This window comes from Dipodomys merriami, unplaced genomic scaffold (assembly GCF_024711535.1).
Source record: "Dipodomys merriami isolate MVZ:Mamm:240054 unplaced genomic scaffold, mDipMer1.0.p SCAF_5, whole genome shotgun sequence".
Lineage (NCBI taxonomy): Eukaryota > Metazoa > Chordata > Mammalia > Rodentia > Heteromyidae > Dipodomys > Dipodomys merriami.
In genome coordinates, this window is record NW_027206068.1 from 67,691 (window position 1) to 89,191 (window position 21,501).

At 41.6% G+C, this 21,501-nt stretch overlaps 1 protein-coding gene and 1 long non-coding RNA gene across 2 annotated transcripts in view; one reads left to right on the forward strand and one right to left on the reverse strand.

The window, feature by feature from the left end:
• LOC138809425 (zinc finger protein 717-like) overlaps nucleotides 1-11,396 on the reverse strand; it is a 43,835-nt gene extending 32,439 nt beyond the window's left edge. Inside the window, exons 1-2 of the mRNA XM_069995935.1 lie at nucleotides 11,276-11,396; nucleotides 7,299-7,432 (exon numbers count right to left, since the gene is read on the reverse strand). The gene's annotated coding sequence lies outside the window, so the exon portion shown is untranslated. The remainder of the gene's footprint in view (nucleotides 1-7,298; nucleotides 7,433-11,275) is intronic.
• A 133-nt stretch (nucleotides 11,397-11,529) lies between these two features.
• Nucleotides 11,530-20,463, forward strand: LOC138809428 (uncharacterized). Its single transcript, XR_011366837.1, has 5 exons — nucleotides 11,530-11,621; nucleotides 13,936-14,003; nucleotides 15,451-15,578; nucleotides 20,064-20,159; nucleotides 20,268-20,463. It is a non-coding gene; the product is annotated as an uncharacterized lncRNA (long non-coding RNA).
• The last annotated feature ends 1,038 nt before the right edge of the window (nucleotides 20,464-21,501 follow it).

Sequence of the window (21,501 nt, forward strand, 5' to 3'; positions counted from 1 at the left end):
AAAACGCAGGGACAGCACCCAAGCCCAGCATTTAAGCCCCATGACTAACAACAACAACAACAAAGACAATAGACTATAGGTAACTCACATAAATGAAGATTCAATATTTACATACATGCATGTATTAAAAACAAAAGTACAAGAACTGGGGCTAGAGATCAAATATGTAATTGCTATAGTACTTGCCTTGCATGTATCGTGCTCTAAGTTCAAATCTATAATATCACCAATATCTTTAAATGTATAAAGGATCAAGCTTATATAGGGAACTATTCCCTTAAAAAGTACCTATACACTATGATGCAGTATGACAGTGCTCTTAAGTATATTTACTTTCCTATGGCTGTCATACCAAAACAGATGGTGAGAGAAATACATTTTCTTGAAGTTATAGAAATGAGACCTCAAGTACAAGCTGCCTGCAGTTTTGGCTTTTTCTTCTTCTTCTTTTTTTTTTTTGGGGGGGGGGGGTCTGGTCATGGGGCCTGAACTCTGGGCCTGAGCGCTATCCCTCAGCTCTTCAGCTCAAGGCCAGTGCTCTACCGCTTGAGCCACAATGCCACTTCTGGCTTTTTTATTTTTGCTTATGTGGTGCTGAGGATTTGAACCCAGGGCCTCATGCATGCAAGGCAAGTGCTCTACCACTGAGCCACCTTCCCAGCCCCCAATTTTAAAATTTTAAAATATATAGCTTCTTACTGAACATGTACACACTTAAAAAAATTGTGATAATTCCCTGAAAAATGCCAAATAACAACTACTTGCATTGCATTTAATTTGTACTAAGTAACAAGGGTAGTTCAGAGGTGATTTGAAGTATACAGATGTATGTGTGCTGGTTGTATAAAATCACAATACAGTTTTATATAAGGAACTTGAGCATCTATTTTGGTATGTGTAAGGATTTCTTTTTAATTTTTTTGGGTCCCGTCGTGGGGCCTGAACTCTGAGCCTGGGTGCTGTCCCTCAGCTCTTCAGCTCAAGGCTAGCGCTCTACCACTTGAGCCACAGTGCCACTTCCGGCTTTTTTCTTTTTGCTTATGTGGTACTGAGGAATCGAACCCAGGGCCTCATGCATACAAGGCAAGCACTCCACCACTGAGCCACCTTCCCAGCCTCTGTGTAAGGATTTTCCAAACCATTCCTGTGGATACCCAGAGAGGACTATGCTAGAAATATTCAGTTAACACTCTCTAAAAAGATAAGAAGTAAGGAAAAAATACCAGATTGAGACGGAGAAAATAAGTAGCAAAATGGTAGATATAAATGTAATTGTATTAGTATTTTAATGTAAGTGGAGTAAAGACAGAGGCATTGTCTGGCATGCCAAAAAAAAAAAATCTAAAAAAAAAATCAAAGACTCAATAATATATTACTCACAAAGGCATAACCTAAAGGATATGAAAATAAATAAACAAATACAAAGGTGACATAAGCAAAAATCAATAGTGAGAAGCTCAAATAAAGATAGTAGGAAAGGAAACAAATGTCCACACAAACTGTATGACCACAGATAGAGACATAATAATAACATACAAATCATACATCAGAATAATACAAGTTATATGCTTAAAAACAAAGTCTCCCAAAACATGCAACAAAGCCATGGAATTAAAAAGGGATTGTTAGCTGGGTGCCGGTGGCTCACACCTGTAATCCTAGCTACTCAGGAGGCTGAGATCTGAGGATCACAGTTCGAAGCCAGCCCTGGCAGGAAAGACCATGAGACTCCTATCTCCAATAAACCAATAGAAAACCGGAAGTGGCGCTGTAGCTCAAGTGGTAGAGCGCTAGCCTTGAGCTGAAGAGCTGAGGGACAGCACCCAGGCCCAGAGTTCAAGCTCCATGACCGACAAAAAAAATAAAATAAAATAAAATAAAAAGGGATTGTTTTAACATTGAATACAATTGGATAATTAATATTTCTCAATTACCAATAGAACAACTAAACAAAAAACAACAACAGGAACACATACATAGATAACATTGTTTTGATGTCACTGTTGTTCATCAAGCATTGTGTGTTACATTTACTAAGACACACTGAAAGTGAAAATAAATCCCTAGGCAAAATGTAGTGAGTTCATTCCCTGAGAAGTACAAATCAACAAGGAGAACCATAATTTGCAAATACATCATAATTACACACATATTTCTAATAATCTATGATTCAAAAACCTTGCAGAGAAATAGGATGGGTCCAGAGCACAATGAATTGTAATAATGCCATTTATTTTTCATTCATGGTGGCAACAAACTCAATTTTTCCACCTTTGAGGTGAAAATAAATTCCTCCTTGGAGATGGACTAGACTTGCCAATTTACTTACTAAAGAAAACCTATCAGAAGAAAACAGTTAAAATTAGTAGAGATGAAAGATAGCAGTTTCTTTGAAACATGGACTATTGTAGGTTAGGTTGGATATAAATTTCTACATAAACCACTAACAATAATCCTGTTTTATTGTAATATTAAATTAATGATGAACTGGCTGGGACGTGGTAGGGTGCTTGCTTCGCATGCATGAGGTCCTGGGTTTGATTCCTCAGCACCACATAAGCAGAAAAAAGTCAGAAGTGGCGCTGTGGCTCAAGTGGTAGCCTTGAGCTGAAGAGCTGAGGGACAGTGCCCAGGCCTAGAGTTCAGCCCCTAAGATCAACAAACAAAAAAACAGTATGAAGGAGAAAGAGTTTCATTAAATTTGACAATTATTTCTTAGATATAACTAACACCAAAAGTGCATGGTACAAAAACCAGACAAGGGGGCTGGGAAGGTGGCTCAGTGGTAGAGCGCTTGCCTTGCATGCTTGAGGTCCTGGGTTCGATTCCTCAGCACCACATAAGCAAAAAGAAAAAAAAAACAGACAAGGTCAAATATATACAATTAAAACATGGTGCATGAAAGGCCCAATGACAAATGCATTCATGAAATTTGAAAAAATATTTGCTTATATCTCTTAATAGATTAATAAACAGAATTCATTTAAAATATTATAAAATAAAATCCTGTAACTCAAAAACAAATAAAGGGCTGGGAATGTGGCTTAATGGTGAACCCTGGGTTCAATTCCTCAGTACCACATAAACAGAAAAGAAGTGGTGCTGTGTTTCAGGTGGTAGAATGCTAGGCTTGAGCAAAAGAAAGCTCAGATATAGTGCTCATGCCCTGAATTCAAGCCCCAGGACTGGTGGGGAATAAAAAAATGGATTTTAATATGGGGAAGAGACCTTCCCAAAGTAATATAGATAAATGGTTAATTAAAAAATGTTCAATATTAGTAGTAACAAAAGAAACTTTCAAATAAAAAATCACAATGAAATGCCTAGTTTACGTCAGTACTATGGATACATTAAAAATAAAAACTCCAAAACTATGACAGAGATGTGGAAAAGTATGAAATTTGGTGGATTTCTGGCAGGAGTGAAAAATGGTCAAAGATGCTAACAAGAACTAAACATAGAAGTACTCAGGAATATGGTTTAGCAGTTCTAGCTTTGTATCCAACCAAAGAGAAAGCAGGGGTTTGAACAGGTATTGGGAGAATCATTTCATAGCAATTACAATAACCAAAGACAGAATCATACCACTCATCCACCAATAGATAGATTTTTAAAAAGAAATGAAATTCTAATACATGCTATAGCATTGATGAATCATGAACACAATTAGCTAAAAAACACACAAGTCACAAATGGACAGCCAGGATAAGTTGCATGCCAGTGCTTCAAACCTGTATTCCTGGCTGAGATTTGAGGATTGTGATTTGGAGGCGGTCTGGGTAGCAGAATCTCTGAGACTCTTACGTCCAATTAACTACTAAAAAAGATATATGTAGAGTTGTTGTTGAAGTGGTAGCATGCTAGCCTTGAGGAAAGTTCAAGGATAGTCCCTAAGATCAAATGCCAAGACTGGCACACATGACCCCTCACTCTTCTCCCCTATCCCCACTTTCCCTCTCTCACTCACCCCTGCCCTCCCCCCCTCTCTCACACACACAAAGAACAGCCATGGTAGAATTTTCTGTACTGAGGTTCCCAGGGTCAACAAATGCATAGAGACAAAAAAGTAGAATGATGATCGCAAGAGACTGGGGTAGAATGGGAACTGCATATTTCATGAATATATACAGCTTCATACAAGGAAGAAGAAAAATATTATAGAAAAACATTATGGAAAAGCAGGTTGCACAACAATATAATATATGCAATATCAATAAACTGTACATTTAAGAATAGTGGGATTGGAGGCATGGCTCACATGGTAAAACCCAGCCAAAAATCAGGGTCAGATCCTGAGCTCAAGTCCAAGATTCAGATAATGATGATGATGATGATAATGTTGCCAGACATGGAAATAAATGCCTAAAATCCATGAATATGGGAGTTTGAAGCAAGATTACAAACCAGCCTATGCTATATATCAAGTTAAGAAAAGCTTTGACAGGAGCTGGTGGCTCATGCCTGTAATCCTAGCTACTCAGGAGGCTAAGATCTGAGGATCATGGTTCAAAGCTAGCCAGGGCAAGAAAGTCTGTGAGACTCTTATCTGCAATAAACCACCAGAAAACCAGAAGTGGCACTGTGGCTCAAGCAGTAGAGCACTTGCCTTGAGCTGAAGAGCTCAGACCCAGAGTTCAAGCCCCACGACCAACAAAAAACAAAAACCAAAACAAAAGAAAATAAAAAAAACAAAATAAAACAACTTGTACTACACAGCAAACCTGTCTTCAAATTAACATAAGCCGGGCACCAGTGGCTCTTGCCTGTAATCCTAGCTACTAAGGTGGCTGAGATCCGAGGATCACAGGTCAAAGTCAGCCCAGGCAGGAAAGTCCATGAGACTCTTATCTCCAATAAACCACCAGAAAACCAGAAGTGGTGCTGTGGCTCAAGTGGCAGAGTGTTAGCCTTGAGCTGAAGAGTTGAGGGGCAGTGCTTAGGCCTAGTGTTCAAGCCCCATGACTGATTAAAAACAAAAAAACAACACTGAAAGAGTAATGTGACAAATTTTAGGTTATAGGAATTATATCAGAAATATATGTGATGTATGTATCTATTTTTCTTACTGACTTGAAGTAATTAATGGAAATTACAAAGGAAAAAGAAAAAAAGAAATTTAGAAGAGTTTGAAAGAAGGGCATCAGTGGCTCACATCTGTAATGACGACAAGTCAGGAGGCTAAGAGCTGAGAGCTGCAGTTTGAATTCAGCCCAGACAGAAATGTACACGAGACTCTTATCTCCAATTAAACAGCAGAAAGCTGAAAGTAGAGCCATGGCTCAAGTGGGAGAGTATTAAGGGCAGTGCCCAGCTGTGAGTTTAAGCCCCAGGAGTGGCAGCAAAAAAGAGAGAGAAGGGCTGGGAAGGTGGCTCAGCTCAGTGGTAGAGTGCTTGCCTTGCATGCCTGAGGCCCTGGGTTCGATTCCTCAGCACCATTTTAAGCAAAAAGAAAAAAGCTGGAAGTGGCGCTGTGGCTCAAGTAGTAGAGTGCTAGCCTTGAGCTGAAGAGCTGAGGAACAGTGCCCAGGCCCAGAGTTCAGGCCCCACAACCGGACCCAAAAGAGAGAGAGAGAGAGAGAGAGAGAGAGAGAGAGAAATAGAATTTGAAAAACATGTTGTCAAAGTTAGTGGAAATGCAATGACATAATACAAACTTTGAACAGTTATGAACAAATACACAGGATAGAGGTAAAAGTTATTAAGACTCTATGCATTTTGATTTTATCCTTGTATAACTTTTTGTTGACTGCATTACAAATGTGTTCCACTAACTCCTAAATGCTTTCACCCAGCAGAGTTCTAAGGAGATGTTGCCATAAATATTGGCTCAAAGCAGAGTTCCTGAGAGCCCAAACCTTATTACTGAGTAAATGTCCTCCAGATTTGTGAACAGTGACACTTCTAATGTAATAGACCAAGTCAATACTTTACCAGAACTATCAGCTTCTGTTCTTATACATCCAATGGATGAAAATATTCAATAATGTGAGAAGAGCAAGCAAAAAAAAAGCAGTATCACATTAAATGAGGTTAGACCTAATAGAGAGAATGAAATTAGGAAAAATCTATTTGATTGCAGATGGTAACTTTAGTGATTTTCTTATATAAGAGAAAGTCAGTTCAGAAAGTGTCCTAAGAGAAGGAAAACTGGAGTGAGAAGAAGTCGGCCCATGATAGAGCATATGGAGAGGAAAGAAGGAAAAAAAGAAAGGGGATGGATGCAGTGAGGAAGGGAAGGAAGTATGGAACAGAGATAAGAAGGAAGGAAGGAAGGTATTTTGAGAAAAAGTGATCTTTTTTTATCCAAGTGGGTTGCTTAAAAGTTCTTGACTTGTGCTGGGAACCGGTGGCTCACATCTGTAATCCTAGCTACTAAGGAGGCTGAGATCTGAGGATCACAGTTCAAAGCCAGCCCAGGCAGGAAAGTCCATGAGACTCTTATCTCCAATAAACCAACAGAAAACCAGAAGTAGTGCTATGGCTCAAATGGTACAATACTAGCCTTGAGCTGAAAAGCTGAGGGACAGAGCCCAGGCCCAGGGTTCAGGACACACACACACACACACACACACACACACACACACACACACACACACACACACACACACACACACACACACACACACACACACACACACACACACACACACACACACACACACACACACACACACGCCATAGACAACATCATCAAATATAGTATAATAGTATAAGTTCAAGTTAAAAAAAAAACACTAAAAAGACTGTCATTTAAGTCACTAATGAGCTTTTGGAAAAACATGCAACTCTATGCAGTCTGTTGCACTCCTTACAGAAAATACACACCAGCCAAGGGTTATATGTGGACAGTCATTTGAGTATATAGCTTACTCAGGACTCTAACATTCAGAGATGTTTGGGATCACATTAATTCAGTAATTCCAGAAAAATGTCACTAACACAGTTTAACATCATTAAGATAGTTTATTGTGTAATGAATGAGGATAATTTTTCAGACCAATGACCAACAAATATTTGCATTCCATAATATGTTAGCATGCTGAGTTCCTAGGTGTCACTGGATTATGTATAACTACTCTTTCTCACATCAGAAACATGGAAGACAAATTTGAGATAAATTTGCACTCAACTTAAACTGACTCAAGATTTCATAATCTGTTAAATCTACAAGCCATCTTTATTTTATTAATGAACATTTTCCTGAGACTAAATCTTTTCTATTTTTCCATTTTAATTCTTGGACCCCTAAGTTTATTAAAAGTTCCTAAAAAGCAAAGAAATAAATAAAAGCAACTCACCAGAGATCCATTCATTTTTCTGTTGCTATTGACAATGTAGAGAAGATTTTGAGAGTATAGCTGGGAGAGAAGGCAAATAAAATGGAGTCAGGAAAGAGCCAATGTGGCTTTGTCCCAGATTCTTGCTCAAGACACTACACATGGAAGGGAAAAAAAAAAAAAAGACCTTACTGTGGGAGAAGACCCTTTCATGGCTGAAGTAGACACAATATATTCTCCATTAAAGATGTATCCACAGAACATTAATTGGTAGATATCATAAATGTAATTCATTTCTAGATGAGGGAACAATTAATGTTCCCTCAAAAATAATTAAATAATATAAATCAAAGAAAGATACAATATCTTTATTAATATTAATAATTACAGAAATGCACTTAGGAAAGTATGAGTTAATTTTCCTGTTAATGTAAGGATATCACATAAGACTCTATTGAGGGGGCTAGGAAGGTGGCTCAGTGGTAGAGCGCTTGCCTTGCATACCTGAGGCCCTGGGTTCGATTCCTCAGCACCACATAAGCAAAAAGAAAAAAGCCGGAGGTGGCGCTGTGGCTCAAGTGGTAGAGTGCTAGCCTTGAGCTGAAGAGCTGAGGGACAGTGCCCAGGCCGAGAGTTCAGGCCCCACGACCGGACCCAAAAAAAAAAAAAGACTCTATTGAATATTTCACTCTGTTTTGGAATACTTAAGTATCAGAGAAAGCATGTTTGTTACAACTTAGCATTTTTCACTCAGAATTTAGGGAAAAAATATATAGAATATATATTTCTTGTGGCTTCCTCTTCCAATAATGGCTCCCAAATAGCATATCTTTCTCTACCCAAAGTAGCCTGAAGCATTTGGTCTGGATTTGCTTTAGGCAAAGGTATATCAATGAATATGGGAACAAAAGTTTGAAAAATTCCTTACTGCCTGCCTCCCTGAACACAATTATACTGTGAAGAACCTTGCTATTCTGCTGGATATACAGGAGCCAGCACATACGGCAAAACACCCAGCCATTTCACTTGTTTAAAGTTTTGTGGAGCTACATTTTGGGCTGGACTCATTATTGCATTTCTGTTAGGATTGTTTCTTTAGAAGATTAGGCCTTAATCATCTGGTTTCCTTACTTCAGGATGGTTGGTTTTGGATGCTATCACTAGTAATTTCTGCTGGTTCATGGACTTTCCTGCCTGGGCTGGCTTTGAACTGTGATCCTCAGATCTCAGCCTCCTTAGTAGCTAGGCTTACAGGCGTGAGCCACCGGTACACGGCACAAGTCAAGAACTTTTAAGCAACCCACTTAGATCAAAAAGATCACTTTTTCTCAAAATACCTTCCTTCCTTCCTTCTTATCTCTGTTCCATACTTCCCTGCCTTTCTCACTGCATCCATTCCCTTTCTTTCTTTCCTTCTTTCCTCTCCATATGCTCTATCATGAGCCGTATGTGCTGGGTGATATCATCCACACCTCTGTGTTTTTAAACAAAATCATGTAGGAGACAAAGTTTTGGGATAATATGAAGTGAACTTTTCAGCCACAAGGAGGAAAAATCCAAATCATCATGAAAGTCTATTATGGGGAATTCACTGAGGTTGCTGCTGCTAGAAAACACTAAGTGAATCATTAAAAAGGAACATGTGGGAAGTGGTGCTGTGGCTCAAGCAGTAGAGAGCTTGCCTTGAGCTGAAGAGCACAAGGACAGCGCCCAAGCCCAGAGTTCAAGCCCCACAACCGATAAAAAACGAAACAAAATAAAAAGCAACATATGCATTTTAGTCTTAACATTTTCTCCATCACAATAAAGATTTTTTTTAACTTCACAAAACATAAAATAGATGGGCACTGTTGGCTCACACCTGTAATCCTAACTACTCAGGAAGCTGAGATCTGAGGATCGCAGTTAGAAGTCAACCTGGGCAAAAAGTCTCCATGAGACTCTTATCTCTAATTAACCACTCAAAAGCTGGAAGTGGTACTGTGGTAGAGGGCTAGCCTTGAACACGAAGAGGCTCAGAGACAGCACTCAGGCCGTGAGTTTAAGCTCCACAACCAACAAAAATAAGTAGAATAAAATAAATTTGTTATAGGCTAAATATCTCAATTAGAGGACTGGAATTTTCATAGATTTCATGGGGGAGTGTGTTTTTATTTTGTTTTCAATTCTGGACAGCCATACAGGAAAAACTTTACAGTTTCATGTTACAGAATTTCCATTTAAAACTGTAATCTTTAGCCAGGCGATGGGCTCATGCCTGTAATCCTAGCTACTCAGGAGGCTGAGATTTGAGGATTAAGGTTCAAAGCCAGCCCAGGCAGGAAAGACCTTGAGACTCTTATCTCCAATGAACCACGAGAAAACCGGAAGTGGCACTGGCTCAAGTGGCCTTAAGCTGAAGAGCTGAGGGACAGCGCCGAGGCCCAGAGTTCAAGCCCCATGAATGACAAAAAAAAAAAAAAAAAAAGAAAGAAAAGAAAGGAAATAAAATCAACATATTTCAAGTAAAGTATTTTGAAGCAATGTTTGTGATACATTGATTTCAATCACCTCCCTCTCTTCAAAAAAAAATCCCTAGGGGCTGGGAAGGTGGCTCAGTGGTAGAGCGCTTGCCTTGCATGCCTGAGGCCCTGGGTTTGATTCCTCAGCATCACATAAGCAAAAAGAAAAAAGCTGGAAGTGGCGCTATGGCTCAAGTGGTAGAGCGCTAGCCTTGAGCTGAAGAGCTGAGGGACAGCACCCAGGCCCAGAGTTCAGGCCCCATGACTGACCCCCCCCCCAAAAAAAAAATCCCTAAACTGAAAAAATACTACTTTTGAGAGATTTTAACAAAATGGGTAATACTAGCTAAATCTTCGGGTTACTTAACATCTACAAACCATACAATCTTGAGCAAGCTATATCACCTTAAGTTTTATTTTGTCATTTTTGTTATAAAGCATTAAGGTCCCTAGCAAGCATTTCCTGAATTGTCAGACAAATCATCAGGTAAAACCAAATACCAGTACATCTCTAAAAGGCATATTTAATAACAAGATACGTTTGAGAGAGCTTGCATTCTAGAAATGATACTGGGGTTGACTGAATCAATGAGACTGGAATTAGGGTACTTGTAGAGACAGATTCTTTCAGGTGTGACAAGATGTCTCTCCACTACAAACCACAAACCACTGCCTCCTACCCCTCTGAGAATTCAGCTCTGGCTCATTCCTCAGTCTAGCTCACTTCTCCTCTCGCCAAGTTGGAGAGTTGGGAGCTATGCAGAAGAGTCCCACGTGAATCTTGTGCTGTGGAAAGCAGCGGCAATAATTACTAAGTTAATGAGATCCTTCCCTCTTGTGCTTCTCTGCCTCTGCCTTTAGGCTAGCAAGTGTTCTTTCAGGATGCACACTCCTATTCAGAATCTGCCCTCCTTCAAATTTACCATGCTTACTTAATTCCAAAGAATACAAGTCCATCAGCCAGTTCTCCAATATCCTATAAACAACTTTCTCTAGAAACTAGGTCGTGTACAAACATGTGTAAACTGGAGCCAGGAGTGCTAAGCGGGCTACGTGGTGTAGGAGGGAATTAGAAACGTTCCTAGAAGAAACAACACAGAACCACGGTAATTCCACTGCCATATCACATGACTCGTCCAACACACATTTCACAACTGCACTACAGTTGTGACTGCGTCCATCTTTCAGCAGGGCAACAGCAATGAGGATGTCACCTCGGTCCACAGCAGAATCAGGCGTGGAACAGAAGCGCAGGCCTCCCCAGCTCTCCTAGTCTGCACAACCTTCTAGCCTGCCCGCCAACCTTCCCGAGCCAGCTAGGTTCCGGCACCTGGAAGGACACTGATTCTGGCAGAACCGACTCTGACAAAGCAATCACGACCCCAGGCACAGTCACCCAGACCGGAGGGACCGGCAGTGCGTGGAGCCTCCAGGCTACCCGCCCGGCTCCAGCTGCCGCCTGCAGCCCGTTTTCCTGCCTGCCTGCCATCCACTCACATTTCAGGTCCCCAGGTTCGCCAGGCACGGCGGGGCCTCTTGCCACCCCGGTTCCGGCACTCACAACACTGAACTTTACTTCGGAAACTTCCCAGGAGCGCGGCACAACGCCAGGAACCGGAATTCCTGAGCGGAAAATACCCTAAATGGGCGCGGAAGCGCATGCACGGGAGGAGCCTGAAAGAGCCCTGCCCAATGGTTCTGTGCCCGAGAGGTGACTACATTTCCCACTATGCGTTGCGTCATACGGGAGGAAGTGGACGTGTAGGTTTCTTACTCAACCTGTGACTGGAGGTCCATGGCCTGCCGCAGCTGTGTGGGGACCTAACTATCCCACCTGGGCCAGGTGAGTGGAAGTACTTCCAGGAAATCCTGGTTTTCCTCTGAGACCAACTACAAAATTCAGCACTAAAGAAGCTTGCATATGAATTTCTAGTTTTCATAGCGTGATCCTCAGGTCTCAGCCTTTTGAGTAGCTAGCATTACAGGTGTGAGCTAATGGGTCCTGGCTAAAAGACTTAGTTTATAGTTTAAAAAAGACTGTGGATTGTATTGGAAATGCTAAGTTTGCCTGGTCTTACAAATCTTTGACAACAAGAACTTTGAATGCATTCACTAATTAAAACTCTTATTGAGGGGCTGGGAAGGTGGCTCAGTGATAGAGCGCTTGCCTTGCATGCCTGAGGCCCTGGGTTCCATTCCTCAGCACCACATAAGCAAAAAGAAAAAAGCTGGAAGTGGCGCTGTGGCTCAAGTGGTAGAGTGCTAGAATTGAGCTGAAGAGCTGAGGGACAATGCCCAGGCCCAGAGTTCAGGCCCCATCACCGGACCCCCCCCCAAAAAAAAAAAAAAAAAAACTCTTATTGAACTCAGGGCCTGGGTATTGTTCTTGAGCTCTTTGTGCTTACAGCCAGCACTCTACCACTTGAGCCACAGCATCACTTCTGGCTTTTTCTGAGTAGTTAATTAGAGGTAAGAGTTGCATGGACTTTTTTCCCTGTGATGCCTTTGAACTGCGATCCTCAGATCTCAGCCTCCTGAGTGGCTAGGATTATAGGCATGAGCCACTGCCACCTAGCTATGTTTACTTCTTAAAGGGTAAGGGAAAGGATTTATTTTCCCCTGGCACTTGCATATTAGTCATTAAACTCTATATAGGGAGAATTAATTTAATGAAGAGTTTCTGTACGATAGCTAGGCATTAGGGGCTCATGCCTGTAATCTTAGCTACTTAGGAGGCCGAGATCTGAGGATTGAAGATCATAGCTAGCCCAAACAAGAAGGCTTATGAGACTCTTGTCTCTAATTAATCACCAAAAAGCCAAAAGTGGAGCTGAGGCTGAAGCGATAGAGCATTAGCCTTGAGCACAAAAGCTCAGGGACAGTGCCCAGTTCCTGAGTTCAAGCTCCACTACTGGCATACCAAGAAATAAAATTAAATTAAAAAAAATAAAACTTAAGGGGCTGGGAAGGTGGCTCAGTGGTAGAGCGCTTGCCTTGCTTGCCTGAGGCCCTGGGTTCGATTCCTCAGCACCGCATAAGCAAAAAAAAAAAAAAAATTAAGTTAAAAAGTAGAGGAGGAAGAAAGGGCCATAATTATGGCTCCTTCTGGGCTGGCTGGTATCTTGCACCTAGAGAACCATTTGGGAATGTGAGTAAGTGAGTGATAGTTCTAAAAGTTGGATGAAAAGGATAAAAAAATGGAGGGTGAGAACTTGGAGCAGGCCTGGAGAATGTGGCAAAGCCGAACCATCTCATGTCTGCCAGAGCTTCTGAGGAACTTTTTCTTCACACTTCGACCAGCCTGCTAGTTTCTCATGTCACAAACCACACACATGCACTGCCCTTTCCCCTTCTTTTTTTTTTTTTGGGGGGGGGGTCTGGTCGTGGGCCTGAACTCTGGGCCGGGGCGCTGTCCCTCAGCTCTTCAGCTCAAGGCTGAAGAAGCTGCTTGTCACAAATCTCCAATCACCTGTCCATGTGGGATGCACGTGATGCCTTAGTAACACGTTGCTATGGATGGATGCAGGATGAACACGGTGCTTAATCAAGCACTTCAATTGGGAACCAAAACAAGCAATGTTTAAATGCTGCTGCTGACCGCAAGCCGCCCACAACACATCTACATCTTGGCACTCCATCAGATTACAAATGGGGTTAATAATGAGCACATAAATATATGTAATGATCTACCTTCCTCTTTTTCCTTACTCCACTCAGAAACTCCATTTTTTCCATTGTGGAGAAACCGGCACAGTTCTAGCCATCACTTTTTTATTCCATTGGACACAAATTATATAGAGAATAGAACAACACTGCTGTTTAACTCCTGAACAAAAGAAGCAGCAAAGACTGGGTTTAACAAAGTCTTGTCAAGAGAATATAGGAGAGCCAGGAGAGAGCAGCTGGTGTGTGCATCTGCCCCTGTGCCCACAGACAGGTTAGACTTTCTTCAATTCCAGGAAGATGATCTTTTGGTCCACAGTAGTCTCCTGGCTGGGAAAAACCCATTGGATGTCCTTTCTCTCGCTAGGTAAGACCAGTTCCCCAAAAACATGGTGTGGTATAATATTACAAGAAATAACTCAAGCCAACAAAGACCCCACAAGCATCAAATCCATAGAATAAAAAAGACTTAGCTCATGTCTTTGTTTCCATAGGTATGGGTGCTGAATTTAGGGACAGTCAGAAGAGACCTAAGGAAACATTTCACCTCTGGACATTCTAGGTAATTTTTGTTGTTTTTTTGTTTGTTTGGGTTTTGGTAGTGGTATGCGCATGCTTTTGTGAGTATGTGTATGTGTGTGTGTGTGTGTGTGTGTGTGTGTGTGTGTGTGTGTGTGTGTGTGTGTGTGTGTGTGTGTGTGTGTGTGTGTGTGTGTGTGTGTGTGTGTGCGCATGCGCCAATCCTGGGGCTTGAACTCAGGGCCTTGACACTGTCCCTTAGTTTCTTTGGCTCTAGGTGAGTGCTCTACCACTTGACCCACAGCTCCACTTCTCTCTTTCTCTCTCTCTCTCTCTCTCTCTCTCTCTCTCTCTCTCTCTCTCTCTCTCTCTCTCTCTCTCTCTCTGTTATTTTTAAAATTAAATGGAGTTGAGTCTCACATACTTTCCTGCACAGCCTGGCTTTCAATCACAGTTCTCAGATTCCAGCCTCTTGAGTAACTAGGAATACAGGCATGAGCCACCAGTACCCAGAAATGCCCTTCAGTTTTATTAGTGGCATGGAGGCTAGTAAAAGATAAGTGTTTAAACTCTGAGATAATATATCATCAAGTTTGGAGCCCACTGATTTGAAACAGTGATTCTCAATCTCAGGGCTACCTGGCAGGACAGGCAGGAGCACATGGCTGTGTTCAGAGCTGGAAGATAAAGAATTAATAATAAGTCAGGTGCCTGTGGCCCACACTTGAATCCCAGCTATTCTGAAGGTTGGGATCTGAGGATCACAGTTCTAAACCAGCCCATACAGGAAGGTCCAGGAGACTCTTATCTCTAATAAACTACTTAGAAAAAGCCAGAAGTGGTGCTGTGGCTCAAGTAGTAGAGTGCTAGCCTTGAGAAAAAAAAAAGTTCAGAGAGAGCTCCTAGGCCCTGAGTTGAAGCCCCAGGACTGGCAAAAAGAAATAAAAATAAAAACAAAAAAGAAATAATTAATAGTAACTCCAGTCTTCGTGTCAGTAGTCTAGTATCTCTACAGTGTGCAGTAGAGAAAAGACTCAGAACTTTGGATCAGAACATGATATTGCTGCTTAGAAACTATGAGTCCATAAAGAAGAGGTCAAAGATTCACCAAGGAAGACCACACCACCTCTTAAAAATCCATAGCACTCTTTTCCCGGTGCCTGTCCATCTCAGCTACAATGTTAGACTGCTTCTGTTCCTCCATTCTCTCACTTGTACCCTCCTTGTTTTCTTTCTTTGTTTTTTTTTTAAACTTTAAATTGTTTTGTTTTTATTCTCCACAATCCAGTTCCAACCCTCAGAGGGGCAGAATGACCCTTCTCAGCGTCTTACCAGACCCAGGGACCTCCCTCTTCTATATCCCTAATGCCCTTAGCGTGGGTGTCTCACACACTGAGACTGAAGTGTTGTTCATTTATTGCATAACCATGGAATCATTATCATTATAGGAGTAAAAAATAATTCACCAGATACTGTTTTCTTCTATTGAGGTGCAATGGATTATCCAAATTACCTGTTGGACTGCTGCTGCTGCTGAAGGTGTCCAAGGAGTGGGAAGAAAACTTCTCTTGGGCGTGACCAGAGGAGACTGCGCCACACAAGCCTGCCACCGCCTCTGGTAGGCATTAGTATTCTGAAATAATCATCCTCACACTAGACTCCTTTCCTACCCACTCACTGATTTTGCTAGGGGGAAAAATGCAAAATCTGCACTTTGAGAGAGCCAGACCTTTCTCTATACAGAGCGAATGCATGTCTGTGTTCAGCATCCCAATGTGATGATTATACATTATGTTTACTGTGTGGCTAAATCTTACATTCTTCTACGCAAACACAAAGGAGTGACTACACAGTGTGTCTCACCCTTGCTTTTCCATTGTGACTTTTTCCTCCCTCTCATCCAGATTGCCCTCATGCTGAAATGTGCTCATAAAAATAACTGAGAAATTTTCAAACACATAGGTAACTTGAAAGGTAGAGAAAGAATGAATTTCAGGAGTGGTGTGTGTGTGTGTGTGTGTGTGTGTGTGTGTGTGTGTGTGTGTGTGTGTGTGTGTGTGTGTGTGTGTGTGTGTGTGTGTGTGTGTGTGTGTGTGTGTGTGTGTGTGTGTGTGTGTGTGTGTGTATCCATGTGCCTGTGGAGGAAGCAGAATTTATTTAAAAATGCAAAACAAAAGCTGGGTTATGTAAGCAACACTGAATGGGATTGTATAGCAAGAATGGAAACAAGATATGAACATTCACAAGTAAAATAGAAGAGTTCATTTGCTAGTGTCAAGAAGGAGGCAGAGATGAATTTATTCTAAATATTGTTTGACCACAATATTATTCAGGAGACATTATGTAGATCATATAAGATGTCATAAAACACAAAGCTCACTGGATTTGTTGTCCAAATTTTCCCATTCTTTGACATCAATAGTTTATTAATGTTTCCATGTGACATTTTCACATCAACAATTAGTTCAGTAAATAATTTGATTTCATTTTTTTCCCCTGCCAGTCATGGTGATTGAACTCAGGGTCTGTGCACCGTCCTTGAGCTCAAAGCTAACATTCTACCACTTTGAGCCACAGTGCCACTTCCGGTTTTCTAGTGGTTAATTGGAGATAAGAATCTCACAGACTTTCTTGCTTAGGCTGACTTTGAACCATGCTTATCCGATCTCAGCCTTCTGAGTAGCTAGGATTACAGGTGTGGTCACCAGCATCCAGCTTTGAATTCATCTTTTAAGACCTAAAAGTGAAAAGGAAAATAAAATAGCCATACTTAAAAACCTTACACAACAATTAACTTCAAGCAACTCAAAAGTCTAAATGTGGGCTGGGAAGGTGCATGAGGCCTTGGGTTTGATTTCTCAGCACCACATAAGCAGTTAAAGCTGGAAGTGGCACTGTGGCTCAAGTGGTAGAGCGCTAGCCTTGAGCTGAAGAGCTGAGGAACAGCACCCAGGCCCAGAGATCAGGCCCCACGACTGACCAAAAAAAAAAAAAAAAATTAAATTAAAAGTCTAAATGTAAGAAAACATGAAGGTAAACTTCTGAGGCCTTGGATTTTGCAATGGATTCTTATTAAATAACACTAAATAGACAAGTAACAAATGAAACACATATGTGTAAGTTGGACTTTGTCAAAATGCAAAACTTTTAGGCTCAAAACACATTGTAAAGGGTAGAAAAACAGCCACAGAATGGGAGAAAATGTTTGCAAATCATATATCAGATGTAGTTATCGTAACCAGAATGTATAAAGAACCCTTACAACCCAGTAATAGTGAGATACAAATAAAAACAAACCTAAAAATGACCAGAGGAGAGCTGGGCAGTAGTAGCTCACTCCTGTAATCCTAGCTCCTCAGGAGGCTGAGATCTGAGGATCATGTGCTTCTTCAAATTTATAAGAAAATGCTCCTGGGGTAGAATTAAGCTTCATTTCCAACTCTTGACCTGCCAGAAAGGTGACTTAGATATGCTGATGATGGCAAGAGAGCTCTGTCCATCTGGTGGTGGAAATCCAGCTTGATGTGTCACAGTTGCTCCTATTGATCAATGAAAGCACAGAGCCTTAGAGAGAAGAGTGTGCAATCAATTTTTACCTTCCTTTCCCTTTTCTTCCCTTTCATTCCCTTCTCTTCCCCTTCCCTTTCCTTTCCCTTCCCTTCTCCTCCCCTTTCCCTCCCTCCCTCCTCCCTCTCTCTCTTTCTTTCTCTCTTTCTCTTTCTTTCTTTCTCTCTTTCTCTTTCTTTCTTTCTTTCTTTCTTTCTTTCTTTCTTTCTTTCTTTCTTTCTTTCTTTCTTTCTTTCTTTTTCTTTCTTTCTTTCTTTCTTTCTTTCTTTCTTTCTTTCTTTCTCGTTGGTCATGGGGCTTGAACTCTGGGCCTGGGCACTGTCCCAGAGCTCTTCAGCTCAAGGCTAGTGCTCTACCATACCGCCACTTCTGGTTTTCTGAGTGGTTTGTTGGAGATAAGAGTCTTATGGCCTTTCCTGCCCAGGCTGGCTTTGAACTGCGATCCTCAGATCTCAGCCTCCTGAATAGCTAGGATTATAGGTGTGAGCCACCAGCACCCAGCAGGAAGTTATTTTCATGGTTCATGTTACTGTTTTGGATATAAAGTCTTCCCTCAAAAGGTTCAAGTATGAAGTAGGTCACTGACACTGAGTCCTTGGGGGCTTGTCCTGGGGGGGAGGGGGACTTGTCCTAGGAAGGATTGTGTTTGGAGGGGCTTGTCTTTGAGAGGGGCTTGTTCTAGTGGGGTATCATTCTCAGGGGTGCATCCACAGGACTCCTCTCCATCTGTTTCTCTAATTCCTGGCCACCATGAACTAATCAGCTTTCTTCCTTCCTCCCATGATGCACTGCCATGGCACAGACACAACAGAGCCAGCTGATCACAGGCTACTACCTACAGCCTCTGAAACCATGAATCCAAATCTCTCTTGTCCTTTAACTGAGATAGCAGTAAACAAAACTGACATCAGTTTCTGGGTTCCCAAAGTGGCAATTGCCAGCTTAGGAAAATTCAGTACAGATTAAAATGTGAGAGGAAGAGAGAATATTAGGCATCATCAAATACCATGCTTTGCTATTGTCCCACTGTACTGAAAACTTACAAACCCTGGATCTGGTTCTTTATCCCTGTTGTCTTGACGATTGAGGGCCACAGACACAGAGGGAGAAGTGAAACCAGCAAAGATTTGTTGAAGAAAAAGATAAGCGGAGCTCCTGATAGACAAGAAGGCCCCAAGAGCGGGCATGGCCTGAGGTGTGTTGTGCAGAAGTGAATAAGGTACAGTTAAGGGAGAGCTATGTGACTCTTCAGATCTGCATTCTTATTCCCTCTGACCAGTTGCTAGGTCCTGGATAACTCTGGGGTTCCCTCAGTCTGCTGATCACATGTAGGTATTCCAGGACAATGAGCTATGATGTGATGCCTAATGGACTACATGTGTGACAGCTCATGATGCTGTAGGGCCCAGGGGCCTGCACACAGGACCACTTAAGGCCTAGGTGAGGGATGTAGAACCTCAGGGGAGGGGGTTGTGCTGATGGACCTAGATGTCCCTTTTTCTGCTCTTACTGTGATTGGCTTTTAGAATACATCTCTTAATTCTGAAGCTGATGAGATTGGATAGGAGAACATAATCATATTTTATCCAATGAGATTAAAAGAGATTTCTTCATCTGCATTCTTTTCTTGCCTAGTTGCCACACTGGCAATTGGAACAAAACAGAAAAAGATGAAATAGGAAAATAAAGAATAGAAGAATCTGAGATGCTAAGGGGGAAATGTGTGTTGAGGAAAGTACTCAAGAAAACATAAAACTGGTCATAGAACTCCAAACCACAGCAATTGTGGGGGGAGGGAAACCATGACAATTCAGAAAAATCAAATCAATGCCCCAGAGGGTGGGAGTAAGAAATGCTCAAAAACATAGACAAAGAATAACAGAGTAGAAAATGTTGGCAATGGAGATGATAAAAATGGCGCAAGAGCAAGAATCACACATAATTGTAGAATTCTTTCTCCTTCTGAAAAAAAAATCACTGGGAAGTGAATCTCAATAAGTTTCACCACATTCTTACAAAAATTAGATTATATCTTGACAAATACTCAGTTTATAAAAACTTCAAAGAGATTAAAGACAAGCCTGTAGTGGGTAAGTAGATTATACAGTATAGGACTGGAAAAAACAATCACTCAGGTCTCCATGACACTAAATGCCAAAGCCACATAATTGGCAGAGTTCTTCTTGAGGGGAGAAAATTGTGCCATAATTTTACCATATGCAAGATAATCTTCCAGTGTGAAATCAATAGTCTCAGATTTGCAATTATTCTAAAAGATGAATCTGAGCTGGAGTGTGGCTCAAGTGGCACGGCACCTGCCTAGCAAGGGCTAAGTTCTGAGTTTAATCCCTACCACAATCAAAAAAATTGTTTTTGTTTGCTCTAAGAAAGTTATGTAATCCAGTTAAGTGAAAGAGAAAGTGAAGACTCAATAATGTATTTATGTATTAATTTATTTATCTATTTATGTATTTGTGTTGGTCCTGGGGCTTGAATTCTGGGACTGGGCACTTCCTCTGAACTTCTCTTGCTCAAGGTTGGCACTTGAGCCACAGTTCTATTTCTGGCCTTCTGGAGATTACTTGGAGATGAGTCTCACATACTGTTGGGAGCCAAGAAATTGTATGGAAAGGTAAGATTCCTCCAGCCCTAAGCAAACTACATTTGGCTAACCATAAATATTCCTCCAGCCCTAAGCAGACAACATTTGACTAACCATAAATATTTCTTTTATCTCCAGCCCTAAGCAAAAGGCACCTGGCTAACCATAAATATTTCTTAGAAAGACTAGCACAATGGCCAAAGGAAAAGCATGACCCATCCCTGACCCCAGGACTTCTCACCCTTGCTTCTGCAAAGTTTTTTCATTCTTTCCCTTCCCCTGTCCCTTCAGGTAAATAAACCCTGCCTCACTTTAATAAAGCAGACCTTGTCGAGACTCAGACTGACTTTGTCTTCCTTTATGCACTTGGTCTCTTTTCTCTCTCGCCCCCATTGGTTCTTAGGAGGTGCCTCCTCGGGCCTAACGAATAACTGAACCTGCTGGGGTCAAGTGGCGTCCAACGTGGGGGCTCGAGGCACGGTGACCTACCTGACGGCATTGGAGACGGGGATCCCCAATCATTTAAGGGGATCCCCAATCATTTAAGGGTAGAGACGCCCACATCGCATCACTCGTGCACCGTGGGAAGTCTTGAGGTAAGTTTGCCGTTCAATCAACCATGGGAAAAGCTTTGTCTAAAGAGGCTTTATTTATAAAGGAAATGAAGGAAGCTCTTAGGGAGAGAGGAATAAGAGTAAAAAGAAAGGATCTTGTAAAATTTTTTGTTTTGTCGGGGAAAAATGTCCTTGGCTAATTTTGAGTGGCCCGGACATTCATCCCCTTACCTGGAGTAAAGTAGGGAAAAATATTAATGATTTAACGGCTAAAGGAGAAGAAATTCGCGAGGCCTTTTTTAGTTTTTATGGGATTATCAGGGACATTTTAAAAGAGGTAGAAAAGGGAAGAGATGGTGCCTGCTTATTGGTTTTAACGGAGGACACCTGCTGCCTCATGAATGGAACAAGATTGTACAATTGGTCCTGACCAGAGGTCAATATTTAACCTGGAAGGCTGAATTTATAGATAAGGCAGAGGCTCAGGCTATCATAAACAAAAAACATGTTCAGATGGCCACTCCCATCTGAAGTTGCCTTTTCTGTTTGCAGTCCTTCGACTGCCGGGCAGCGCCTGTCTGGTTTCCTCTGTTTCTGTTTAGTGTTAATTGTCTCTGTTGTCTGTCTTGTTGTCCTTAAAGGGAAGGGGCGGCAACTAACAACCCCCTTAAGTCTGACTTTAGATCACTGGAAAAAAGTTACAGCTCGAGCCCAGATTGTCAGGTTTTAGGAACTTGCTTGTTTGTCAATTATGAAATTGCCACTGACCACCTGCGAGTGGCCCCAGTTAGATCTCAGCCTTGGGCCTTGGCTCAGGG